At 41.0% G+C, this 25,492-nt stretch overlaps 1 long non-coding RNA gene across 1 annotated transcript in view; it reads left to right on the top strand.

Annotated features, from left to right (window-relative positions):
• Nucleotides 1-25,186, top strand: part of LOC126393797 (uncharacterized) — a 69,550-nt gene extending 44,364 nt beyond the window's left edge. The window contains exon 4 of the long non-coding RNA XR_007570304.1: nt 25,093-25,186. This is a non-coding gene — a long non-coding RNA (uncharacterized LOC126393797). The remainder of the gene's footprint in view (nt 1-25,092) is intronic.
• The last annotated feature ends 306 nt before the right edge of the window (nt 25,187-25,492 follow it).

Genomic DNA, 25,492 nt, shown 5'->3' with positions numbered 1-25,492 from the left:
TCACTGATACAGGTTTGATAGATCACAGCAACAGTTTAACAGGCTACCAAATGGAAATGTTACCGCATCATGAGAAAATCATGAAGACTGAAACATGTAGATGGAGTCTGAATGACCACACTACCTGCTCACAAGTTGTTTCTCTGGACACTGTTCAGTTCATCACACCTCCACATGGAGAAAAAACACAAAATCACAGCTATGCTCTTGAACTGTTCCTGTTTGCATGACAACTGTTTTACGTAGGGCTCCCCCCTGAAATTTGAAGATTTCAATCATCAGGCAGGGATCCTTCAGTCGACTAAGATTCCTCAAGTCAAGCAGTCATTTTTTGGGGTCTCTAGAAGTAGTTGCAGAGTCAGCGCTCCTCGCTTTCATGCTACTCTCTGGGGTAAAATCAATACACTATGTCATTGCGCTTGGTGAAGATGTCTGTGACGGGCACAGGCAGCTGCAGACCCAGAACCAGGGTGAGGCTAAGTGAAACGGAGGCAGCTGCCTGTAGGAAAAGAGGCTTTGCCCGGTTAGCATTGCCAGCTCTGGGCATAGGTAGTATAGGGGATTGGTAAGGGCGCTGTCATACATTGGGGGCATCTCAAATGAGGGAATTACTAACACTATTACCATTATTATTAAATAAAGGCTATATATCTATCTATTATTTTTTAAATATTACATAAGGGCACAACAACATCACTACATAGCAAAGTCTACTAAATGATAGAGAGGCCTCATTTTCTGGGTTCCTGCCCCCGCTCCCCAGCTCGTTAACCTGCTCTCTGGGGGAGAGATTCTTGGGGGAGTCCACGTCATTTGAACTGCGAAACAAGCTGTATCGTTATCATGTAAAAACAACAAAAGCGTTCTGGTTTCGTTCTCAACTACCACTACACTACTGAGAAGAATGTATGTGGAGAGAAAGAACATGGGAAAAAAAATCTGTGTTGATATCGGCAGGAGGAGAGCTAGTTATCGCTACCTTTAAGCAGCCAGTGACTACAACGAACAGCTCATGGCGGTTGCATTGATTTACATTGTGAAGCGTTCAAACTCTGTCCAGTAAAAATGAGTATTGGGCGACGGTAGATTATAACGTTCTCATGATGTCTTCCATATAAAAGGTAGCTTTTGGTGAGAAACTTGAATAAATCCAGCTGTTTGAAGTAGAAATTTGTTAATGTTTTCACAGCACTATGAAATAGATATTAGAGAGGGAATTATGATGTATCATATGCAGTAAAAAGGTTTTTTTCTTAATTTTTCAAAGATGTTTTTCATGTGAAAGAAGGTTATGTTAAATGTTGTTTCATAAATGTGTATTATTGAAATTGTGCTCATTCAAAGGTAGTGTAATCAAGAACTGAATGACATTAAAACTGTTTAGCTATTTTTTATAGTGTAGATTTCTGTGTTTCCCTGGGACAAAAGAAGAATAAATGCCTTCGAGATAATGTTAGAAGTGGTGAATTTACAGCTCACAGCAGCTGAATACAGTATAGTCTCTGGCTTTTGTTTCATATCTAGTGTCGGCAAAATATGTTGCAAATTTCAATCCATCATTAGCATAGTTAGCATACGTTAGCTCAGAGGGCAAACTTGGCTTGTTTACTATATTACATGAACGCCACTGTCAAAAATAATGATTATAGATATTAAAATGAATGATAATAATTTCTTAAAACAGCTGGGCATTGTTGATTCCAGTTTTTAGTAAACATCACTCAAACAGGAATAAATAGTGTATTGGTTGGAGACTATCTTCAGCTTGGATTAGTACACATTGGTGCTCTAGTGGCTGAAGGTTTATGTTTGTTACAGCAAAGGAACGTGCCACCCTGTGCAGCGGTGTGGCTTACTGATGTGTTTTCAAGTTTTTGGAACAGTGTCGGCACAGAAGGATATCAGGCTTTGGCTGCACTGGCAATACTCAGGGTCAGTTCATTGTTGTTTTGGTCCTTTCATGGGATTTGTTGACAAATACAGAATATCAGCAGACTTATCCTTCACGCCCTTTACATATTTTGTATATGCTCTTTAAAGGTTGTGGGTAACATTTGCAGAGCCTTTTTTGTGAACATGCCCTCTACATCACATAGACCACATGGCTATTGAAACACAAAGGACACCTGTGTCAAAGCTGAACAGAACCAGTGCGAGAACACATGTCCGGCATCACTGGGAGAAGGACAAGTTTGACAGAGATTAATAAGACCAAGCATGGCGGAGAAGGCATTTGAATATGAGAAAGACAGAAGCACAGAGGGAAGGGGGAAAGGTATGTGTGTTGGGAGCAGATTGAGGAGGGCGTAAGGTGGTGAGTATCCAGCTTGGCACTTCCTTGGCTGTTCATCCCTTTTTTATGCTCCATTTATTCAAAATGGCAGCCAATGTGCTGTCTAAGGTTGGAACTATTTTGAGGCATTGCTTCTGGTTATAGACTTTATTTTTTACATGCTGATAGGGTAATTTTTGAGGCCGTTGTATACATTCAGCACTCCTGAAGCAGAGCGTGTGCCCTCGGCCTTTCAGGTAAGAATAGTGTAGTAAACATTTTTACTCAATAGGATGTCCTTGATTGAACCACGCTATTGCAGAATTTAACTTTCATATCATTTCATGTGTCATTTGTTGTGAATACAGCTTCTGGAGTAATGTGACTGTATTCTGTGTCTTCCTTTCATGGGACACCCTCGCTTTGATTATTGCACATAAGTGATGTTTTTGTTCTCTCTCTTAGATGTGTCTGTGCTTTTTCTCAGAGCGTGCCCTGCCCTCCGTCGCTTCAAATTACTGAACAAATTGTTGATTTGTCGGCTCTTCTTACTTTGATCCAAAATATTTGTTCTCAGTAGCCCACCTCTCACTGATGATAATGTATTCTCAATTTTTCCAAAGTCTTTTCCCACACATTGTGCCTCCCAGTACAAACATGTTCCCTCAGTAGGGCCAACAGTGTATCACCTTTTCACTTTACGCTTTTTTCTCTCCCTCTTGACCCCTCTCATCGTGTACAGCTTCAGTTACAATGTAAGCTCTCATCACATCCAAACCTTTCCGCTCCCTCCTCTCCTCTTTCTTTTGTACTTCTTTTCTCTATTTCTATCCAGCTCTCCAGTTTTCAAGATGCTCACATTTCTGTACCTCTCGTCTGCTTTTCTCTCTTTTTAGTCCTTGAACTGACCCCCCAGCCTCCCCATGTGTGCTTCTTTATATGTTCTCAGCTTTGACAACCCCCTTGAGCCACTCTCACCCATCAAATCCAGACTCGAGTGCTCTCTTCCTGTTTCGGAGGGCTTTGCTTAGGGTCAGGGACTTCTCTGTGGTTGGTATGTGTCTCATTTGGGGGGGGGGGGGGGGGTCAATACATGCTTTGTGAGAATAGAAGTGTGTTTTTCTCAGGCCACAGGTGTGCAGCGGTAGGGAGTTCCTATTGTATGTGCCTCTTCGTGCACGAATAATGGGCTAGGAAAGTTAATTTAGATGTTGAGTGGCGGTGGGGGCTGAGAGTTTGTGAGGTTTTACCCCAACTCACAGTCTGTAATGTACCACAAAGGGCAGCAACTGTGATCATCATACAGGTGATTGGTCTGAACTAGGGCTGTATGTGACTCAAATCAGATTTGGTTGTTCAATACGAGTATTCCTTTTCTTCCATATCAAGTTTTAACAGGGTTCAGCGGGATGTTCAGTTTGACAGTGGCATTCACGTACTACAGTAAACAAGTTAACTGCACTAAGGATGGATCGGAAATTTGCAACAACATTTTTTGCCAACACTAGATATCAAACAAAAGCCAGAGACTGTGTTGCATAAAGTTGCTGTGAGCTATGAATTCACCCCTTCTCAGCAGAAGAGAGAGTATAATGTTATCTCCGAGCCTTATGGTGCAGAGTCTCTCCTCCTCTGTGCTGCTGCTTGCGTGTCTGCAGCACCCTGTACAAAAGAGTACCATGAAAGTCAAGAGTGCTCGCTCTGCAGCAATATCTTGGGACCAAAACATTCCCAGAAATACACTGCACAGCACACTGACAAGCAAACTTAAAAAAAATCCCTGCTCAACTTGAAGCAATCTCAGTCAACTGAAGGATCTCCAACTGATGATTCCCCCAACAATAGGGATCTTGAGGGTTTATTGAAGGCATTAAACCTTTATTTTAAAGTCCACCTGCTGTTTTTCCTCAAGGACGTGCTATTCGTGCAGGTGTATAGGCAAGATCTCAAGAAGCACACATGGACACTACAGAGATAAAAGAATCAAGATGTCAGAACAAGACCGTGTTCACAAACTGTGTGACGCACAGTTTGCCAGAACATTTCATCCAGCCAGACTTACCCTCAGACCCTCCAGACTGTTGCTCTGACAGCACAAAATGGATGCTCTTCATTTATGTGGAAGTAAACTTCTTCAAAAGACCACTGTCAGCCAATTAGGTTTTTGTCAGATCATTTTTCAACATTAGGTTTATTAACCTACTTTTAGAGCCCATTCACATCCAGAGCCGGCACCATGAATCATGTCTTAATATTACTGTACTGTGAGTGTATGTCTATGTGTATCCCAACAAGCCATACATTAGTCAAATGACTATTTAGTCCTACATTACATGATAGTATAGGACAGTTTTCACAATCCACAAACAAGCAAAATGTCAGTAATGGAAATTACTGTTAGTTGCAGCCTTCCTCAGGCTGCTGTTAATAGGATTTAGAGATCTCATACTGGAGTGATGCAGACATTACCTGATTAGGCAGCTTTCTCCAATAGGAGCCCCTTTTCTTTGCACATAAAATGAAAACTAGCTGTGTTTTATATCTACTGCAGAGGTTTCAACTCCAGTGTGTAAAAGTTGAGCACTGTGGAAATTCTCCTCCATCTCACCTTTACCTTATTCACTTCTTTTGTTCTTCTCTGTGTTATTTCATCATCTCATCTCTCCACTTTTTTCATTTCCTCTTTCTGACTTGTTTCATGTGTTGTTAGTTTTGGTTGATGTCATTACATCTTCATCAATGGGCCTATTCTGCTAAGATAAAGGTTCTCCTCTGGGATGTGCTTTCCTGTCCTCCTTCATCTCTTCCTCTCCACATTGTGGTGGGTGTCACTCATAAGTACTTCCCACTAAGCAGGCATAGAGAGAGGAAGAAGAGGAGGAAGAAGAGAGGGGAAGAGACCAAGGGATGGAATATGGAAATATAAGAGGAGAGACAGAGGACAAGAATTGAAAAGAGGGTATGAGGAGGGTATGGTGATGCTGGTGTCGATGGGGAGGAGAGGAAAGCTCCATGAAAGCGGCTTGACTGTCCACCAACTGAATGATCCCCACACTGCTGATAGGGACGATGAAAGGAATAATGATGACAGTGGGGGTGCCAATAGGGGGCTATTTTTAGATGCATTCGCCTCGCCTTCTGTGTAGGACTGAGTACTGTATGAGCGAGTGAACATCTCTTTACATGGACCTCTTTGTGCATGTGCAGGTCATTTGTGCAGGCATGTGCAAAGCTGCATTAATGCAAGGGTGTACGTAAAGGTGTGTCCAAGGGTGTGTGTGTGTGTGTGTGTGTGTGTGTGTGTGTGTGTGTGTGTGTATATCTTTGCTCCTGTCCTAGCGTGCACATGGGTGTAGGTTTAAGCCACGTGCTATTAGTGCTGACTACAGAATCAGGGAAGAGCTGCAGTGAGCAACTCAACGTGCCCTCTTCATGAACGCACTGAAAAAGGCTTTTCAACAGCTGTGCGCGTGTGTGTACATTACTGATTAAGGTGTCTCAGTGCTGTGTGTCAATACTGCGGACAGATGGAAGTGTAAAAGGACTGCAGGGCTGTGTGTGTGTGTGTAAAAGAAAGCGATACAGATGAATACATGTGTAAACGTCCTATGTTTTGGGACAGATAGAGGAGAGCTATAAGTAGGACCACCATTTTCCTCTTAAAATTATACATTTATACAAATTATGCATATAAATACCTTTTGGGCTTTAAGTTGTATGTCAAACAAAAAAAGCTGTTCAAATGTGTCACCTTGGGATCCGGAAATTATGGTTTAGATGGACATTTATTAGACTAAGTAATTAGTAACATAGCCTATGTCCTCCACACCACATCTCACCTGGACAAGACAGAGACTTATGGGAGACTTCTGTTCATGGACTGCAGTTCAGTGTTGAACACCTTAGTTCCCTCCAGGCTGGTCACATAACTCAAGGAGCTGTGTGACACCTCTCTGTGCATACGGATCCTTGACTTCTTGATAGGCAAAATCCAGATGTTGAGGGTGGGCAGATACACTTCTTTCACCGTTATCCTTAACACCGGAGCACCCCAAGGCTGCGTTTTGAGCCCCCCGTTGTACTGTCGATACACACAACTGTGTACACACTTTCGACTTCAACACCATCATCAAAATGACTGACAACACAACTGTGGTGGACCTGATCACAAATAACAATGAAAAGGTCTACCTGAAGGAAGTAGAGGACCTGACCCGCTGGTGTCAGGACAATTACGTACTCCTGAATGTCTATAAGACCAAGGAGCTGAAAGTAGACTTTGGGAAGAAGAAGGGAAGGAATTATGCTCCCCTTAATGTTAACAGGTCCAGGTGAGAAAAGTAAAGCAGAGAGTGTTTTACCTGCTGGTACCCCCCTCAGATACTAAGGAATTTCTGCTCCTGCACCATTGAGAGTGTCCCTACAGGGTACATCACATCCTGTTATGGATACAGCACCAAACAGGACCACATGGCTTGGCAATGAGGGGTTTGTTCAGCTGAACATACTAGAGATGCTGCTCTACCCTGCCTAAAGGCGCAGCAAGAATAAGGCTAGGAGAATCATTAAGGATGCAAACCACCCAGATAATGGCCTTTTCTCCCTTATTGAGGTTTGGAAGAAGGTACTGGATACATGAGGCCAGCACTGAGAGACTTTGTAGGAGCTTTTACCCTCAGGCCACAAGGATGACCCTGCCTAAGACTGCCCCATCATCATACACATGTATTTCTTACTATTCCCATTTAGACACTCTTTAATGCACAGATGGAATGAACTGGTGGGATTACATTTCACTGGAATTGTACCTTATATGACTACATGTGACAAATAAGAGTTGGGTCAATTTCTGATTTTGCTGGTCCAGTCAGGTGTAGGAGCTTAAAGCTATGTAACACAATGCAGCGCAATAGTAAGTTGCTCTTTTGCCGTTTGGACACAGTGTCATTGTGTCCAATTGTGGAGCAGCTGATTAGGTGTTTGGCTTAATATCAAACCAGTTTGAAATGTTTTACACTGGCCCAACCATAGTGACAAATAAATTCATTAAATGATCAACCCAAATATTAAACAGATAAATCAACAAGGAAAATAATCATGCTGTAATGTGTTGGGCATGTTTATACTTCCTGTGTCTTTTGACTGTTCCAACCATGTAAATCCCGTACCAATCTATGTTGCTTTTGATTTCAAAGTTATCTTAAGTCATATTGTCTTGTACAGTAGGCTAATTAGTACAAACACTTTGGCCACAGATATGCACATCAGGAAAGATCTATTTAAAAATTACAACAACAAAAAAAAACTGAATTAGATGCAATAGTAATAATGCATTTATATTTTCTTTTCTTTTTTTTGCTTGAGAGCGAGGCTTTTGGCCTTTGAAACTCTAACTTGTTTCAAAGGCTGACACAGTTGTCCCGTCTAATTAAACAGTCGAAATGAGTGGTGGACTGGCCTGAGAAATGGCTAAGATCTTCATATTGACATCCTCCTCCTCTCACACTTTACTTGATTCCAGATTGATAAAGCAGTCTTTAAAAATATGTGCGTATGCTTTAGAAAGCAATCCTGTAGCGCTACAGTGCATTTGTATGCACATGTCGTATGCAGGCATGCATACACACACACACAACCACAAACCTTTACCATCAGCAGTAGGACTCTAGCCCCACTGAAACCAAGCCAGGGCTGGCCTCAAGGAGGAGTCTCTCTAAGGGCTAAGTCAGCAACCACAGAAGGGAAAAAGAGAGAGAGAGAAATATGGATGAGGGAAGAATTTTATCTCAAGCTCTTAATGTCAACTAAACCAGCTTTTCCTCAGCAAAATAATGCACATCAGTTGGTCATAATACCCCCCTTCTTGTCCCTGTCTGTCTCCCTTTTATGACATGACATCTGTGGTGCATGGCAGATTGCTGCCGTCTTTTGTCCTTCTCCGTTACAATACATGCTGCTAACATTAATATGCAGATAACTGTAGTCTCTTTAGAACAGCCATCAGCTTTCTTTGTATCCTATTTTGTGAGTAAAAATATTCTGTTGATGAGCTGATGCTGTCAGCAGGTGTATTTGTGAGAGTTCACCTGAGAAATATGTGATTCATTATCTCATGAATGAAGCAAAAAGAAAACAGCTACAATGTTAATGGTGCAAACCTTCACACCGAGCTTGTGGGTGTTACATTAAAGCTCTTAATGTAATTTCCTCCCCTCATCAGTTTCCTGATGTAAGAGCCCACTCTTTAGGCTTTTTGGGGGGCTTTCTCTTTTTAAAGGTTAGAAAGACAAATCCATTTTTCCGTGGGATTTGACAGGCTTAACGCTTTGTCTCTCACCCTCACAGCTCGCTGGCTGCTGTTTTTGTCCCGTTCCCTCCTGAGAATATTACCCTTCAGATTCAATTTCCCAACTGTGAATCTAATCAAGGACACTTGCAATAAAGTTTTCTCTTAAGAGCTATGCAGCAGCCATCTATTGGATTTTATTGCCTATCCACATTATGGCACTGCAATGTAAAAAGTCTTGAGACTGCTCCTCGGAAATTCCAGCAGCTTTGGGTGACGGTTCAAGTCAGGTTCATTTAGGGTGAATGTAATGCTTGAAATATGAAATTTTTTAAACTATGACTCCAAAGCTTATTTTAGAAAAACTGTCTTTTTATGATGTACTGTATGTGTGTGTGTGTTCACATGTGCAGGTGTGTATGTGTTGTGCACACAGATGTGAGTTGGAGAAACACTGACTTACCACAGCAAAGGGGCTTAATGAGCGCTACATGTAGCAGTGGTACGTGTAGAGGGGGGACATCCGTCTTTCTGTCCCAGGAGGGAGTTAGAGAAGCACAACTCTGATATATGACCACCAACTGCTGAGCACACACATATAAATTGTCGGCACATATGAACAAGCGCACACACAAATACACACACAAAATGCAGCCAAGGACATCTTCATCCTTCTAACATGTGTTCGTGTTATTGTTATTTTCACCATGACGTCATCCATTGGTTTCCACTGGTCCTTTTTTGCATCTTCTTATAATGCTGACTTTATTTGGACAAGAGAGGAGCGAGGGGTGGATCTGACTCATAGTCTGTGGTGACACCTCACAGACAGCCTGTCATTTAAAGCAGCCCTGCCCTTAATTATGTGTAACTTTAAGTCTTAATAAAATGTAAATGCCTGTTATATAGAAAATCAAAAAGTTAGCTATAAAGATCAAAACCATTTTTGCAGCAGGCTGTAAACATGTTTATTTATGCTGTAGGGTTGGACATTCAAACCTGGGGGGTCTGTAATGATTAACTCGCCTCTGGAGCCAGCCTCAAGTGGCCATTCGAAGAACTGCAGTTTTTGGCGCTTCTGCGTTGACTTCATTTTTCAGCCCCAGAGGTTGCTGCTTCTGTATTTTGCATATTAAACCTGCATTAACTGATTTTTTTGACCACTTGGTGGCAGTGAAAACATGCTGTAAATGCAACATATTACCAATTCATAAAGTATTTTAAAATTGTTAACATAATATCCTGCAAATACAGAGCAACATTAGCGCTGACTTTTGTTTTGTCTTTTTCACTGTTTTTGGACTCCAGCAACAGCTACGTGCTGCAGGTGCAAACAAAGTTGATGAGTGAGACAGAACAAAAAATTATAAGCTGCAGGCTGTTAAACCAAAACAGTGAGTTAGCAGGAGCTACAAGGTGTCATTCCAGGTGACACCTTTCACAGGGCAGCTTTAAGATATAAATATTGTGTGTGATGAATATCTTTATATCTTATCTTTCCCTTAAACAGTTACCATATTTCAATGGTACACATAGCTTGTATTTCAGTCACAAAGCCCATCGGCTATAGGTCTGAAAATTATAAGCCTTTGGGTGTAGCTAGTGGATATCCAGCCCAAGACCTCATCTTCCATGCATTGGTCATTATTAACAGTTCGATCAGCAACTTGAGAAAGGTCCAGACAACATTTCGGCCAACACTATAAACTGATTTCTGCATACGAATGCAGATAAATTAGAAAACCAGTTTGAAATTTATAAATCGTCTTTGGAAGATAGCTCTTGGGTCCTGAGATTGCATTTTGGCATTTGCGTTGTGACCCTGCACTGTTTACCTGCAGGCAACCAAAGCCCACTTATTTGTGATTGGTCAGTACTTCTTGGACTACAAATGGAGCACAAATGGAAACCAGAATGCTTTTGATACTAAAATCTTGCCCCGTTGCATGCAGATTATACATATGTGGATATCTGTGTATAGCGATTACTTGTATTGTATTTCAAAAGTACCAAACACAAATGAAGTTGAGACTATGTGTTCAAGTAATGGAATAATTAGCAATAACAGTAAATATGAATATTTTTTTCCTTAAATGATTATGTTCTTCTTACCTATAAAATTATTTAACCATTGCATTTTTGGTGGCAGATACATTTATTCAAAATTTATCAGGTATGTTTTATGCAGTACATCATAATGCATTTATTCAAACATGTATTGTAGAATGTTTTATCACAGGCCAAACGTTACGCAAAGAGACAGAGGCATGTTGTGTTTCTGTGACCTCAGGTTTCTCAGTGACAAAAAAATTACTTCCATCACATCTGAACGTCTAATCATATTGGCGTTCAGTTTGAGACGTGATGCGTGCTGTGGCTAGACTACACACTGCATGCTGATTATCAGTGGACAGTAATACATTCTGTCCAGTATTATGATAGCCGTGCCCTGGTTTAAAGACCTAGATGTATTGTCCACACTGATGTCTGTGGTACAGCAGCTGTTCCTGTTGGTTTAGTCTTGGCATGGCTCTTTGGCTACACTTATTAAAGCATGTTACGTTCATGCTACACTTGGCAGGGGTGTTCGCTGGAGTGGTTGGTGGTTCTGTCGAGGTGTTGACGCGAGTCTGGGTAATCCACCGGCTGCCTGGCTATGCTTGTGCACGGCTCTGGGCTGGCCCCATACAAAAGAGCAGACCTGAAAAGCACCATAATGAGGCACAGGCTGAAAGAAAAGGCATGTCTCTTTCCATTTCTCTGAGCGAAAAGAAAAGAGCAACATAAAAGAATAGAAGACAAGAAAGAAAGATGAAAATAAGCCTCCCAAATCCAGGTTTTTGGCTGCGCTGTCTCTTTGAGTTTATCTTTTTTTCATGCGTGTGTTTTATTATGGTAATGAAATGTTGGATAAAAATAGTCTGGGATTGAAGAGCAACGGTTTTCAATGGAAATAGGCGAAAATAGGAAGGAGGGGCAGGGGGTGCAGCTAAATGTCATTGATAAAACACATAAAGAAATTTAAATTGGCTTCTCTCTCCCTCATGCCCCCCATTTCTGTGTCTTCTCTTTCACTGCATCTCTTCTTTCTTTTACAAAGCATCAGTGCAAACGTCACAAGTCCCATGGGTTCACACAAAACATGAAAACATTGTTCACTCTCTGTCATGTCATTGTTCAACTTCAGAGTGTTCCAACTACAGTAAACACTGTATATCATTGAGATTTCATTGTAGCTGCCTGGATTCAAATAATCCTTTGTTGGTTCGTCAGAGTTTTTCTTCTTTTATCTGCTCTTTTTATCTTCCACGACCAAAGAAACATAAAAGATCACTTCAGATTACTAACATTAACAAATTTTGCTGCAGTCCACAAATGTTTACATTCAATACACTAGTGTCAGTAAGCACTCATGCCCACGCGCTCGAAAGGTCCTTTTGTTAAAACAGACTCCTCCACTTGCCGCCTCGACAATCCCCCGTTAAGTATTCTCTGAGGAAGACGAAAAAAGGTACAAACAGAGCTGAGGATCAGAAGAGGTTGTACTTTCTCTTTACTGCAGAGAACATCAAAGAGCTCTGTCCTCTGTGTGCTGTGATGTTAATCATTCTGCTTTAATGACCTCTGACCTTCACGGGCTCAGAGCAGAGGGTGGGACTAGGAGGAATCAGACAGGCTGGACAAAATAACAGGAACACCTTATTACACTGCATGATGAAATCCAGTGCAGTCACCCTGACATAACCTATTTTAAAGTTAAAGTTGTTGTAATTCAGTGCTGCAGAGGGTCTACTACTCCTACTACTGTGACAACTATTCCTCTTTACTAATGCAATTGTTTGTGATGGTCATGATTTTTGCATTTGAGATGTTATTCTGACTAATTTGTATAGCTGCCTTTGTAATTGAAGCTCTACAAATCACAATTACAAGAGAAAATTTTAAAACAGACCCTTGTGTCAGCTTTAACAACAGCCAGATATTGACTATTTTTGACAGTGTTCAGAGGTTATAAGAGGCCAGATTACACGTCCAGCAGATTAATTTCGGGTCATGTTTGTGTCCATGTGGTAATTAGGATCAAATATTCACTCTTGTTTTTAGCTCTGTTTTTGGCCTCAACGACCTCCAGAAGGAAATATCTGCAGCTAAATGAATTGTGTTCACCAGGTTATGTAGTCATTAACTGTGTCTGTCTGCTGTTCAGGGTTGAGCAGGTCATGTTCAGTAGGTTTTTCGGGCATTTCTAGCTGAACGGCTGCCCGCTGCATCTAGAAAAAATGCTATGGGAACCAAAAAAATTACGTGAAGTGTGCTAGAAAGCTGCAACAATAACTGCAGAGTCAGGTGATAATTCTCTGTGGGTTGATCACTTGTAATGTGACTAAGGCTGGGTATCGTTCAAAAAAAATTTGGTACATTGACTTTGATAGTGGTTCCTGAACAAAACCAATTTCATAGAATTAATTTTAACATAAAGAAAATTACATTTCACATTACGGTACAAATCTCTACTTTTTTTCAGCTCCCTGGTATTTTTACACATCCAACACACTTTCATAGCATAAAAAATATAAACCTAATCACCACAGTGTGGTTTAACGTAAGCTGTCAGTTTTAACTCCTTAGTTTTATGTTAAAGCACTCAGGCATTTTTAACCAAATTTTTTTGTTTGCTAAATGTTACCTGCAAATTCCCAGTCATCAGCGCCATCTCTAGTTATCTCGGATGAGGAGGAGTCCAGCCATTGCTTTTGAAGGAGGCTCTGTAACTGTAGGTGGACGTGGAAGCTGAGAGGAAGATGGCTTTGGTCCGGTCTTGCAGTCAAAGAAGGAGCAACTCTCTGCTCTTAAATGTATTCCACGCTTTTTCAGATGTTTTGTCAAATTTGTCGTCATTCTTGACAACAGTGTCCTTTCTACATATTTGCATTGAGCCTGATAAAATGGAGCCACACTTTTGATCCCTTCTTCAACATGTTTTACACCTGTAGTCAAGCATCATAAAATACAACACACGTGATCCCTGTTTCAGGGTGTAATGTGTTTTTCCTGCATGCTTCTTTAACGTGCAACATTAGCCAATCAACAACATTCATTCACATCATGCTCATTGTGACGCTGATGAAATTTAAGGGTGATTTTGCTTGTGCAGCAGACCCTACACCATAGCCTACACACGTGGCCTCTGTCGTTGTGAGCATTTATACTTGTGCGGTGGTGTGTCTGTGTTGCTCTGCAGTTACACCTTCAAAACACTAGCTGGCAGCGGAGGTTTCTGTGAAGTGCTGTAAAGTTTAGTTGATTCAAAACACACATTAAACATGGCTTAATAGAGACAATTTCAAACACAAGTACACAAATCAGCTTCACTTTAACTTGTAGCATTCACAGACAGAACACTTGCCTTTATCTGGACACATTTTCCAAACAAATACAACATGCTAACATTTTTAGCACAAGCCTATGGCATTTTACATTGTATAAATTAGCCTAGCAGTTAGCAGACTTCTCTCTACTTAGCCTACATGAAGCCAGGGACAACAGCGACATTTAACAAAGGTAACGTTACAAAATTCAGCTCCGTTACAGCTCACATGGTTCACCGACAAAATAACTGTCATACTAAACACGTTTTCCAAACAAACATAAGATGCTAATGTTGTTAGCACAAGCCTAGAGCATTTTACATTGTACAAATTAGCCTAGCGAGATTTCCTCTGCTCATATGAAGCCAGGATAAATCCCACAATATAAATTATGAAGGATAAATTACACACAAGACTTAAAATGCTATTTTGTGGAGGCTTTATTGTCTTCACAATTTATTGTTTCTTATTTATGAAATAAAAGTAAATAAAAGCTTCATTTCCGCTGAGTGAAATGGTTTCAGCTTACAAAAATAGTCAGGAAATCTGCGTGGCGAAGATGCATTTCTGGGTAGGTGCAAGTCAGGCTACGGTGTAGGGTACGGCATAGGCTCTGCGTCGACACAAAGCCTAGGGCATAGTTACGGGTCGATTCGACGCAGAAGTATAAATTCCGCCTTACTCCTTAGGTATCGAAATTTGCTACCAAATGACAAGGCATTTTTTGACATTCAATAATATCAAAGCAATCCAGTCACTGTCATAAAAATATCAAGTTCAGTATCCAGTCCTAGATGTGAACCTTTTCACACACCCAGAGTCATTTGATCCATTGTTGATATACATGTACTAATTATAGCTGCTTTAACAACATTACAAAAAGCCTAAAATATCCAGATGAATCAACACCTGTATGTCCCTCCTAGGCATTCTTACTGCTAGTGTACTGCAGGGCCTCCCACTGTACACAGATGGAGGCAGAGTGGACAGTAAAGGATGAAGAGCGTGACTCTGCACAACAGGTAGAGAGTGAACGTGAGCCCAGATGGAGAGCTAGACAGACAGAGTGTAGAGGTGATAGTTGGAGGTGACTGCAGCATCCTTTTCTTTCATCCCACCTGGCGGGTCCCACCTGTGCCCCTCCAGAAACCACCTCTCCTCTGCTGATGGAGCTCAGACCGGTTGCTGCCAGCTCTCTGCCATGCATTATTTATCAGATCTGCAGAACTCTCCTGCTCAGTCTCTCTCGATTGTTTCTGAACTCTCTCTCTTGTTGGAAGTCTCCGTTTCTGTATCAGCACTCATTTACGCCTGCTTACAAGTAAAAGCTCTCACCCAAATGTTTTAAGCAGGGATGTTTTAGTTATTCATTTATTTGTTTTGGGGAGTTACTGGATGTCTTTTTTATATAATGCATTGTTTAAAATTTAAGTTGTTCCATAACAAAATCATAACATATATCAGGATGTAGCAGACACTGGGAGTCTGTTGGTTTTGGATTTTTTGGCTCTCATTCCATTTGACACATTGGCAGTCAAATCATTAAATCATAGGTGAGCTATATTATGCACTTAGAGCCCTGGTGGGTTTGAAATATAATTGCAATTGCTGTATCACATCTGATTATGTAATCTTTATGAGAAGTCTAATTACTGTCTTGATACTTTGAGAGAGCTGCCAACATTTTTCTTCTTCCTGTGCAGTATTGCTAAAATCAGTGTCATAATATTGATAGTAATATTTTTCCAATATGAACATAGTCTATGTAATAATAATCTTGAAACAGCAAATTATTGCTGAATTCATTAACCCACAGCTACACATTACATCAGACAAAGCCTTTCACTCAAGCAAAACAAAGCTGAAATAACCTATTTTATTAGTTTTTAATTTCACTTTAAATAATTTGCTGAATTTTGTTTCGATTGTGTAATCACCGTTTTAATCCACCGAAAAGGTAATAAATAGCATCACCCAGGCTTAGGTTTGCATGGAAGCCCATTTCTGTTGAATGTGATGGAAAAAAGATCCTGTAAGTCGTTACAATAGGGAACGTTCTTAAAATAATGACTTAATTATGTCAAAACAATGACTTATTATCTGGAAATAATTTGAAACTCACAAAACAATGACTTAGAATGGCAACATAATGAAAAAAATACGTTTTAGTATCTCACTATAATGAAATAGTATCTCAAAATATTGAGAAACTTTCTTGAAATAATGGTTAAGTATTGTTTGTTATTATTTTAAGATACAAACTCATTATTTTAAGATAGTTTCTCTTTTTTTTTTTATACTAACTCATCGTGTTGTGATACTATGTAGGGGTATATCAATTCATTGATCGATAATTGACAATCAACAATATCTCTGCCTCCACTCCAACTCCTGACCTCTTAGATCCTTGGAATAATGTCTTCTAAATAAACTTGATTTGATTTGAATACTATTGATGCAAAGTGAAAACATCGATACATATCATCATCTGTAAGGTCCGCCTTTATTTTGAAATTCCCAGGGCATGTCTGTGTCACCTCCTTCTTAAACATTCAACAATGCTAGCTGCCTAGTGTCAGGCAGATAATGATAAGCAGTCAGGGAATGATATTGACGATATCTAGATATTGTCTTATATCGAATCTCTCCCTTGAATCAAATTGAAATAGTATCATGGTAGACTTTGATTTCAACAAATATCGAATCATTGTCCAAAGACTTGATAAAATATTGTATCATGATGAAACCTGAGATTTACACCCTTAATACTAGTCATTTTTTAGACACCTAGTCAATATTTTTGAGGAAGTTTGTCATCCTGTTGCAATACTAAGTCTCATTTTAGATACCAAGACATTACTTTGAAAAAGTTTCTCATTTTTTTTGAGATGCTACTTTATTATTTCAAAAGGTTTCTTATAATGACTCACTGGGTGGTTTTTTTGTCACATTGGTGGAAATGGGCTTCCACATGTTTAAGAATTTTATTAAATATTTTTTGTAAATCAAGTACTGTAAAGTGCCATACTGCAGGGTTAGGTCAAGTGTTGCCCAAATTAGGGCTAAATATCAGACCTCAGTACCTGCAGTATTGACCAAAGGTGACCAAAAGGCTGTCAAGTATAAAATAGTAGACATCTGGTCACATTTGTCTGCTCAGATCAGACAGTTCCTGACTTAAGTCTACTAAGTTTGAAGTTAATATGTCAGGAGTTTAGCTGGAAAAAAAAGCTTTTGTAGAAAACATGTCCATGTTTCTCAAAGTAAGGCATCTTGAGAATCTGTATCTGTTTGGTATGGGTACCACTATCTGTGGTAGGACTGAAAATTGTCAAACTAAACCCAGCCCTAGTGCAGTGTACTCTATACCTGCTTAATGTCTCCTAGTTTGTATTTTATGGACTTTTCAAAGCCTCTGTTTAGCTAACAGATAACACATCCATCCTTTGTGTGCTTCCTTCAGTCACCCCTGTAGTTTATCACATTAGGGCCTCTATTATCCTCTGAGATGTGTTCAGTTAAGTTGTGTTGAAATAAGAACTGGAGACGAGATAAATCAGGTGCCTTATGGGATTCTGAGAAGAGCTCTTTACTGTCCAGCACCTCAGTAATGTTGCTGTCTTGTTATAACTCCACTTGATGTTTTTTTCTTAGGAGTTGAATAATTTATTAGGGGTCCATTTAGTTTAGATACTGTGTCAGCCTTTCACCAGGCGTTGGCCTAGTTTGACTCATGGCATTAGAGCTTTGATTACTTGATGTTTCTCCTGCACTTGAGGATAATGGACGGAAAGGTGGACGATCAAGAGAGAAGCTGATGCACTGCGGGGCTAAAACAAACTGGACTGATGAATAGATGTTTTGAGGACGGTGCTTGGTTCTTAATGCTACAGTCATTTGTATATCGCAGCTCCTTTGTATCTTATTGTTCTCTCTGTTCTCACTGAGGGAGTGTGAGTTATTGAGGCAGTGCAGGTCCATTGAGCAGCAGAGAGCTGTTCTGTCCCAGTGGAGGCCTTATTCAAATGAAAGCTCGGTGCATGCTGCTCGGCAGTTTTTTTGAAACCTCATAGCTCCACCAGTCATATGTGTATAATAATCAACCCTGCCACGACTTTTTATATCTTTATGCTGATTTTGTTAATGCTGTTTTTCTAAATCTCTGGCCTTGTATTGATTTCAGTAACGAAAAGACTTTTATTCAATCACAAACAAGTGTGCCAATAGTACGGACAAGCTACAGGACACTTTATTGTAAGAATATTCAATATTATAAGATCAATCACAATTATCAACAATAAAATTTTGATTTAAAAAATATAGGAGCTGTATGTAACATTCAGAACCTGTCAATGACTTTGAGTTTGGGGCTGGAATTTGGGGTTGGATACCGTTCACATTTGAACGTATGCCGGTACCAGTTCTGGTTACAGGAATTCAGTACTGATACCACTTTTTCAGTTCTTTACTTTTTCTGTAATAACCCAAATGTAATGTTTGAACAAGCAGCACGGTGAGTAGAAGTAGTAGACTAAAACGCAGTTCTGCTCCTCTGCTCTTTTTAAACAACATATAGAGCTAATTTTCTGGCCCTGTCTGTTTGTCTGTCTGTCTGTCGGTCAGCTTGTGTGTGTAATTGTGTGTCTGCTTGTCTTGCAATGATACTAGGCTATTACTAAAATGATAAACAAAAGAAAATCGGACCTGACGGACCAGACGCTGAAACTATTGCGGCACAGAGCTCTGTTTCCAGCTTCCTGGCTTCCAGGTGCCTCCACCTCCTGTCTGAAGTTGAACCCAGCAGCTCTGCGGCGGGCTTCCAAGCTTTGGGGCGCTCCTCACTGCTTGTGTAAACCCAGTGTTCTCACCCAGATGTGCTCTAAGGTACCAAAATTCTGGCACCAATGTAAATCCATACCAGGTAGGAACGACATAATGCGATCAGTACCCTAAAAAGAACAGAGTTCAGTACCCAACCCTAGCGGAATTGTTTGCATGTGATTCTCAACATGGAGGTGGCAGAACCGGCGGCTAGTAGCTAACACAGCTAACTCAATAAAGAGCACTAATAACCGTTAAAGTGTAGACAGGACTAACACTGTTAACCTGAGGGGGAACCAGAGGGTGAGAGCTACACTTCTATAACAACACTTTCCCAATATCAGTGGCAACAGTCGGATGAGTGCAGTGCAGAGCAGTGGCGATTAACAAGCCAGCGGGATACACTCACAGGGAGTAACATGTACATGCCGCTGCAGCATCTACCATAACAAAGAACAGAGAAGCTCGGATTAGAGCACAGAGAGAGAGAGCGTGACTTTACTCCACTGTTTCGTTACAAAGCAAATACTGTAGTTGTTATATACATTATTGTATATGTTATGTATATTATTGTTCTGAATGTCACATACAGTTCTTCTAAGTCTTAATTCAGGCCATTTAACTTTGTAATTTTTTTCTAGCTCATGTCCATACACTGCAAATGTTGTACAGCAAAAAGAAAGGATTAAACTTTGAATACCTCCACACAAAAATAACGAATCATGAATTTCTTTTTGTTTCACCTCTGCTAAGCACAGTAAGGATCCATGCTATACTGTGTGTTGCCAAATGTCAACACTTCTTCATCTTATGCAGAATTTTAAGTCTTTTTCCCTTTAGATTTTACTTAAAGTTTATTACATTAGTCATGAGGTGATTTAAAACATTTCAGAGTGGCATATTGTAGTATTGGTCTGTGGCCCTCACAAAATGTGGGGTTCACATAAAGATCACTTAAGTCATCATCGGACTGCATAAAATGTGCAAAAATTTTAATTAATTTTTGTAGTTTTCAGTATCTCTGTCTGGTAGATGGTTTCACTACAACATGCAGATTTACACAATGTAAAGTAACATTATGTAAATCTGCATATTGTAGATTTACATAATGTAAAGTAACATTTACATGTCTCTGTATGGTACGTGCAGGAAGGCTAATTAAACAGGACATGCGTGATGTGTTTTTATGTGATATTGTTGTGGGCTGCTATTGTATTTCCCTGTTGTATCCGACCTTATTCATTGTGTGTGAATTTAAATCAGATGGACTGATCTGAGGTGGACTGTAACCATCTCTGGTGAGCTTGTTGTAGATTTGTCACAGCATGTTGTGTTGACTGTCAGTTTAACAGTATGTGTAGTGAATGTGAGATCAGCTATAGTCTACAACTTCATGTGAATGCAACAGTGTCTTGTGTGACTAAAGAAAAAGAAAATAGGTTATATATCATCAGTGTTGGGCAGTAACCTGTTACTAGTATTTCTTACAGTAATATTATTTGTTCTGTAACGAGTGGTGTGGCAATCACTCATAAAATTTCAGTGGTAATATTACAGTTACCCCAAAACCAAATAACTTGTTGTAACATTACTTTTGTTATCACCCCACTACTGACTTGAAATACGATTAATCCCATCAGTGGATTAATTTTTGGAATCATCACACTGCACATACACGTCACAAAGCAGCAAGCTAGTTTAGAAGATTGTAATGCTCACATTCATCGGCTGGTAATATTCCGATTACTTTGATTTTGTTGGGAGGCAAGATGACAAAAGCATCGTTGTCCCAGGTAGTGGTACTAAAACTCTGTCCACTGTTAAAAAACATGACTTCAAACCTCTGGTCTGAAACACCTACTGTGGCCAACAGCACAACAATGTGAAGCAGGAAATACACCACACCAAAGGTGAGCCCTCTTTGGCCGTGAAGGTTGACTGTAGCCCGACTGCTGTAGTCCAAACCTGGAATTTAAAGGTGGACAGCTGCTGACTACGGACTATTGAAGCTTGTGGCTGGATAGTGGATATGTGGTGGATGAAATATTGCTCCTTGATTGACTCTCCATCTTTCAGACAGATCCTTGGGAAAATACCGGTCACAGGCAACAGAAGACCCCCAGGTAACAACAATTATTTACAAGCTATCTCTCAGACTCTCATGTGCCCCTCTGTGTGAATGTCAGGGTGAACTCTGTAAGTGCAGCTAAGGCTGAGGTAATGGCGGCACATGTACAAGCAGCAGCTCGGTGCTCTGTAGAGTGGTTTTCTTTAATATGAACTTATTTTATGTTTATGTTGGCACTGCTTGTGTGTGATAATATTACTGATGAAAAGAGTAATTTGTGATATTATATTTTTGAGTAACAAGCCCAACACTGATTATACAATATGTCAGCAGCTGCAGTAACAAACATGCAAAATTGGAATTTAATACAAAAACTTTTGATAAAAAAGTGGGTGACCTAGCTCGGGAAAAAAATTCAAATATGTATTTTATATTCACATTTTTGCACCATTACATTTTCATTCAGCAGAAGCACATTTTCTTTTCTGCTCAGGTACTTTACTAGTGTTTGTCTGCTCCACCTGAGGTCATCTGTGTCAACACACAACAAATGATGCTTGTGACAAATGAAACACCAAGGAAGCTTTATGTTATGTCCTGTTTCATCAGTGCCCCTCTCTCAGTGGATTACTCTCTAATCATTCTTCCACTCCTCTCTCTCACACACTCTTTTTTCAGTATGAGCAGTGGTCTCTCTTTTGACTCCTGTCCTCAGTTTCATCCTCAGCTTTGCCTCTGCAGCTGACACTGTAAAGGATAAGCTGTGAATGTGGAGAGGTAACATCTTGGAGAGTGGCCCTTCTCCAGGGGCCATCAGGAAGGTTTGAAAGCAGACGGACACAGAATGATGAGTTCTTTTTTTTCTGCTGTACAGTACATGACTCATACTGGTTGTCTTATGCTTGTCTTGAAATTTGATGTAAAGTATACCCAAATGCCAAGAGGCTGCTAGTTAGCTGTCCAGAGACGACGAGTGTTATCCCTTTATCCCTCTAATCTATAGCATAACGGTTTGAGTTCCCTCTGTGTGTCTGCTGGCTGCCCTCAGGCTCCCAGAGACTCAGCAGCAAATGGCCTGTTACTCTTATCAGCACCTCTCCCCCCCCTCTCTGCCTCACTCTGTCTCCCCACCTCCTCCTCCTCTTCTTCCTCCTCCACCACCCCTTCACCCCTCTCTCCCTGTCATCAGTAGCCGTCTGCTACTTAATCCAATTATTCTTTTAAGCTGACACGCTCTGTAACTCGCCACAAACTCTACGGATGAAGCCGCCGTGCATCACGTACACACATCCACACATAAACACGTACACAGTCAGGCAGCGTTACTGAGTATTTGTTACTGCAAATATTTCTCACAGATGAAGGTCATGCAAAGTGCACATTCATGCTTCGAAAGGTAAAAAAAAATATCAAAGCACATGTACTAGAGTGCTGTCTGGGTGTACGTTGTAGTTGCCCCCTTCTGCTTGTTTTGTCTATTTTCGGGTGTCCTTACACAGGACTTTGGCCTCTGCTGTCACCCTCTGATTCACAGTACCCTTGAGGTGACTCTGTCTGTTTCTGCGTTGTCCTCCGCTTCTCTTCTCTGTGTTTACCAGCTAATGCATCTGTCTTCGCGGACACAACACCTGACACACAAGGTCCTGCTCCCTCTCTTGTGTGTGTGTGTGTGTAACTGTCCTTATGGGGATCAAATGTCCCCACAAACATAGGAAGATGAGGAAAATCCTGAGGGAAGAGGACATTTTGTCTGTTCCCACCTTAAAAGGAGTTTTTCAGCATAGGACTTGGTTTTACAGACACGATTAGACTCAGGATTTATTTTACAGTATGTGATGCAATTGATGTTAGTTGGGGTTAGAAAGCAGCCAGTATACAGTACTCCTTCATTACTGCTTGTCAAATGTTGGAAAACCTTTGGAAACCACCTCCCCCAGCCATTTCTGTAATGTCTGTGACGTAGCACAAATAACTTATGAGATGTGCTGTCCCTACATGAAGGGTTAGGAAAGTACTGTGTCTTACAAGTACAACAATTCATCATACATATCAGTTTGTGTCTCCTCTCTGAATTCATTTTTGCAGGTCCATGAATGCAGCATGTGGAGTTTTGTGGAGGGATTCGGGGGGTTGATAATTGATCATTAGATCCAGTTAGAGCTGATCAGATCAGATCGGTGGATAAGAGGTGCAGCTGTATATGAGTGAAAGCAAACTTTTAGACCAGGCACAATTACCAGGTAAGTTTCACTTTCACTGTGCCTGACGTTCTGCTTCTCCGTCTGTGCCCAGAGCAGCTCTGCGCTGCCAATAAATAACCAAGCGGTATATTTATTCCAACAGCGCTTCTAATGAACAGTCCAGCCCCAAATATAGGAAATTAAAATGTGCCGGAAAAGGTTTTGATCATTGCAGGCCGCCACAAATAAATGAATATGTGGGAAACCCTGGTTGGAGCGATTGGAGACATGTTGTCCATCTTTATATACAGTCTATGGTCTGTACACTGCAAGCTTCTGCACTGTTGTCGGATCGGAAAAGCTGATTCTGTAGCAAGCTTACTAAGCTAACCGCCAGCACCTACCTGTCCTGCTGTTTATGGTCTGGTTCCTGGTTGCTACCTTTTTATGATATCCCAATCTCACCTGCGTGCTGTCACTGGCTGTGGGCTCCATGCCACTGCCCAAATGTCCAGCTCAACAATGTCCCACTCACAGCAAAACAAGAAGAAAATACAGGCAGAGGGCAGGGTCTCTGTAGATGAATACCCTACCACACACTTCTAATGGGTCATAAGTGATGGTTTAGAGGGATTCATTTTGTGTGTATGTGAGTTTGTACATTGTTTTTGTTTATTTGTGTGTTTATTTTAAATCCATAGCATACCCCGTAAAGAGGCCAAGCTACAGTTTTCTCCTTCAGTCAACAGTTTGTGTGCTAAACGGCCCTTCAGTCTAAAATAAATGTTATTTTGCAGTGTCATGGTATGACAGCCTGCATCACTGCATCTTAAAAACACAACACAAGTACCGTAAAATTGCTGGCGTAAAGTAAATAGTAAATGTGCAGTAGCAGCCATGACAGGGTAATTAATCCCCTGCATTCTGCGATTTCACCCCAGTGTAAATCTTGACAAGTATTTCTGCCGCAAAGGGGCGGCAAGCGTCACGAAAGGAGCTGCGTTGGGTTGTTTTTGGTGCTGACGCGACAACAGTCAAGAGTAACAGATGGGGTTTGTTGTGTGTGTGTGTGTGTGTGTCAGGACTGGAGAGGCTACAGAATATGGGTTTGAACTCAACAGAGGGAGTGTGAGCAGGGCCAAACTGCAACCTTTCCTCTGTCTCGTACTGTTGGTCTGTCTGGAGGAGGAATTGTCGGTCTGATTGGCTGAGAGGAGCAGACAGTCTTGGGAGGAAAAAACAAGTGTTATCTGGTCACTGTCTGGAGCTCACCGCCTTTTGTTGACATTTTTTAATGAATTACTGTTTCAACCATTCTTGCTGTTTCTCACACTATCTGGCGGACTGCATACATCTTTTGCAGACACTTTCTTTGCTGTAAGACAATGCTGAAATAGTATGTGCACTTCTTCTCTATGCATCTCAGTCAGAGGCCAGACTTGGCCTCACTGTGTGTCTTTCTCTGTGTTGTTGTGTTATAGATATTGTATGTGGTGTCTCGTGCCACACAAATGTGGTTGCACATTTCTATATGTGAATTCTGGGTAAGTACACTACGTTTTGTGTCCAGTTGCCACTTGCACAAGCGTGACTTGTAAAGGACTCACTCCAGTGTGTACTGTAGGTTGCAGCTGACCCATCTGTTAGCCACAAACCATCAGCACCAGATCCTCCTCCATTGCCATCAGTGTGGCGTCGCCCGGCGCTCATCACTGTATGTGTGATACCCTCGTGTCGTGCCATATCGTGCTTTCACACTCATACCACTCATCCTAACCTGACCTGTTTCCCACAGGGAGAGTTTCTTGGGGGAGGGAGGGGTTGGACAAGCAAGGTGGGATGGGACAGGGTGGGGTGGGGTGGTTCCTCTTCCTGCTCTCTTCCTCCTCCCCCTCTCCCTCCACCTTGTTTTCTACCTGTGTCTCAATATAATGTTCACCTGTTCCTCTTTGAATCTCTCTCATTTTCCTTGCCATTGTTTCCTGTCCTCCTCTCCTCTCCCCTTACCTCTCCCTTTCCTCTTCTGTCTCTCCGTCCCTCTGCTTCTCCCTGTTGCGATTAACTGGGCTCTGTCTTTATGTCGTATGTCCTTTTAGGCCCACGCCGTGCATCGCTGGCTAATCGATCAGGACAGTAGTGTGAGCTCTGAGATGCCGGATGGCCAAGGAGTATGGCACTATGATGATGAAGTAAATATCTGCAACACGTATACCTGGCTTTTCCTATTTCTATATATCTATATGTATATATATATATATATATTCTGTATTTATGACCATCTTGTACCTGTCACTTAAAGTTTGTGTCACTGTTGCTCTGCTGTTGTTGTTGTTTTTATCTTTATCTCTCTTGTTTTTGTTGTGTGTTGCTTATGGTATTGTAGTTCTGGTTCCTTTGACTTTCTAGTGTTGCTGTTGTGCTGTGAGCTAATTCAGTCAGGTGTCGTGGGATCAGGCTGGAGCTTTTTCTTTGTTCCCGTCCTTGCTTGACGTATTG

Source organism: Epinephelus moara, chromosome 8 (assembly GCF_006386435.1).
Source record: "Epinephelus moara isolate mb chromosome 8, YSFRI_EMoa_1.0, whole genome shotgun sequence".
Classification (NCBI taxonomy): domain Eukaryota; kingdom Metazoa; phylum Chordata; class Actinopteri; order Perciformes; family Serranidae; genus Epinephelus; species Epinephelus moara.
The sequence above is the reverse complement of the archived record's forward strand: the minus strand, read 5'-3'. Positions and strand labels throughout refer to the sequence as shown.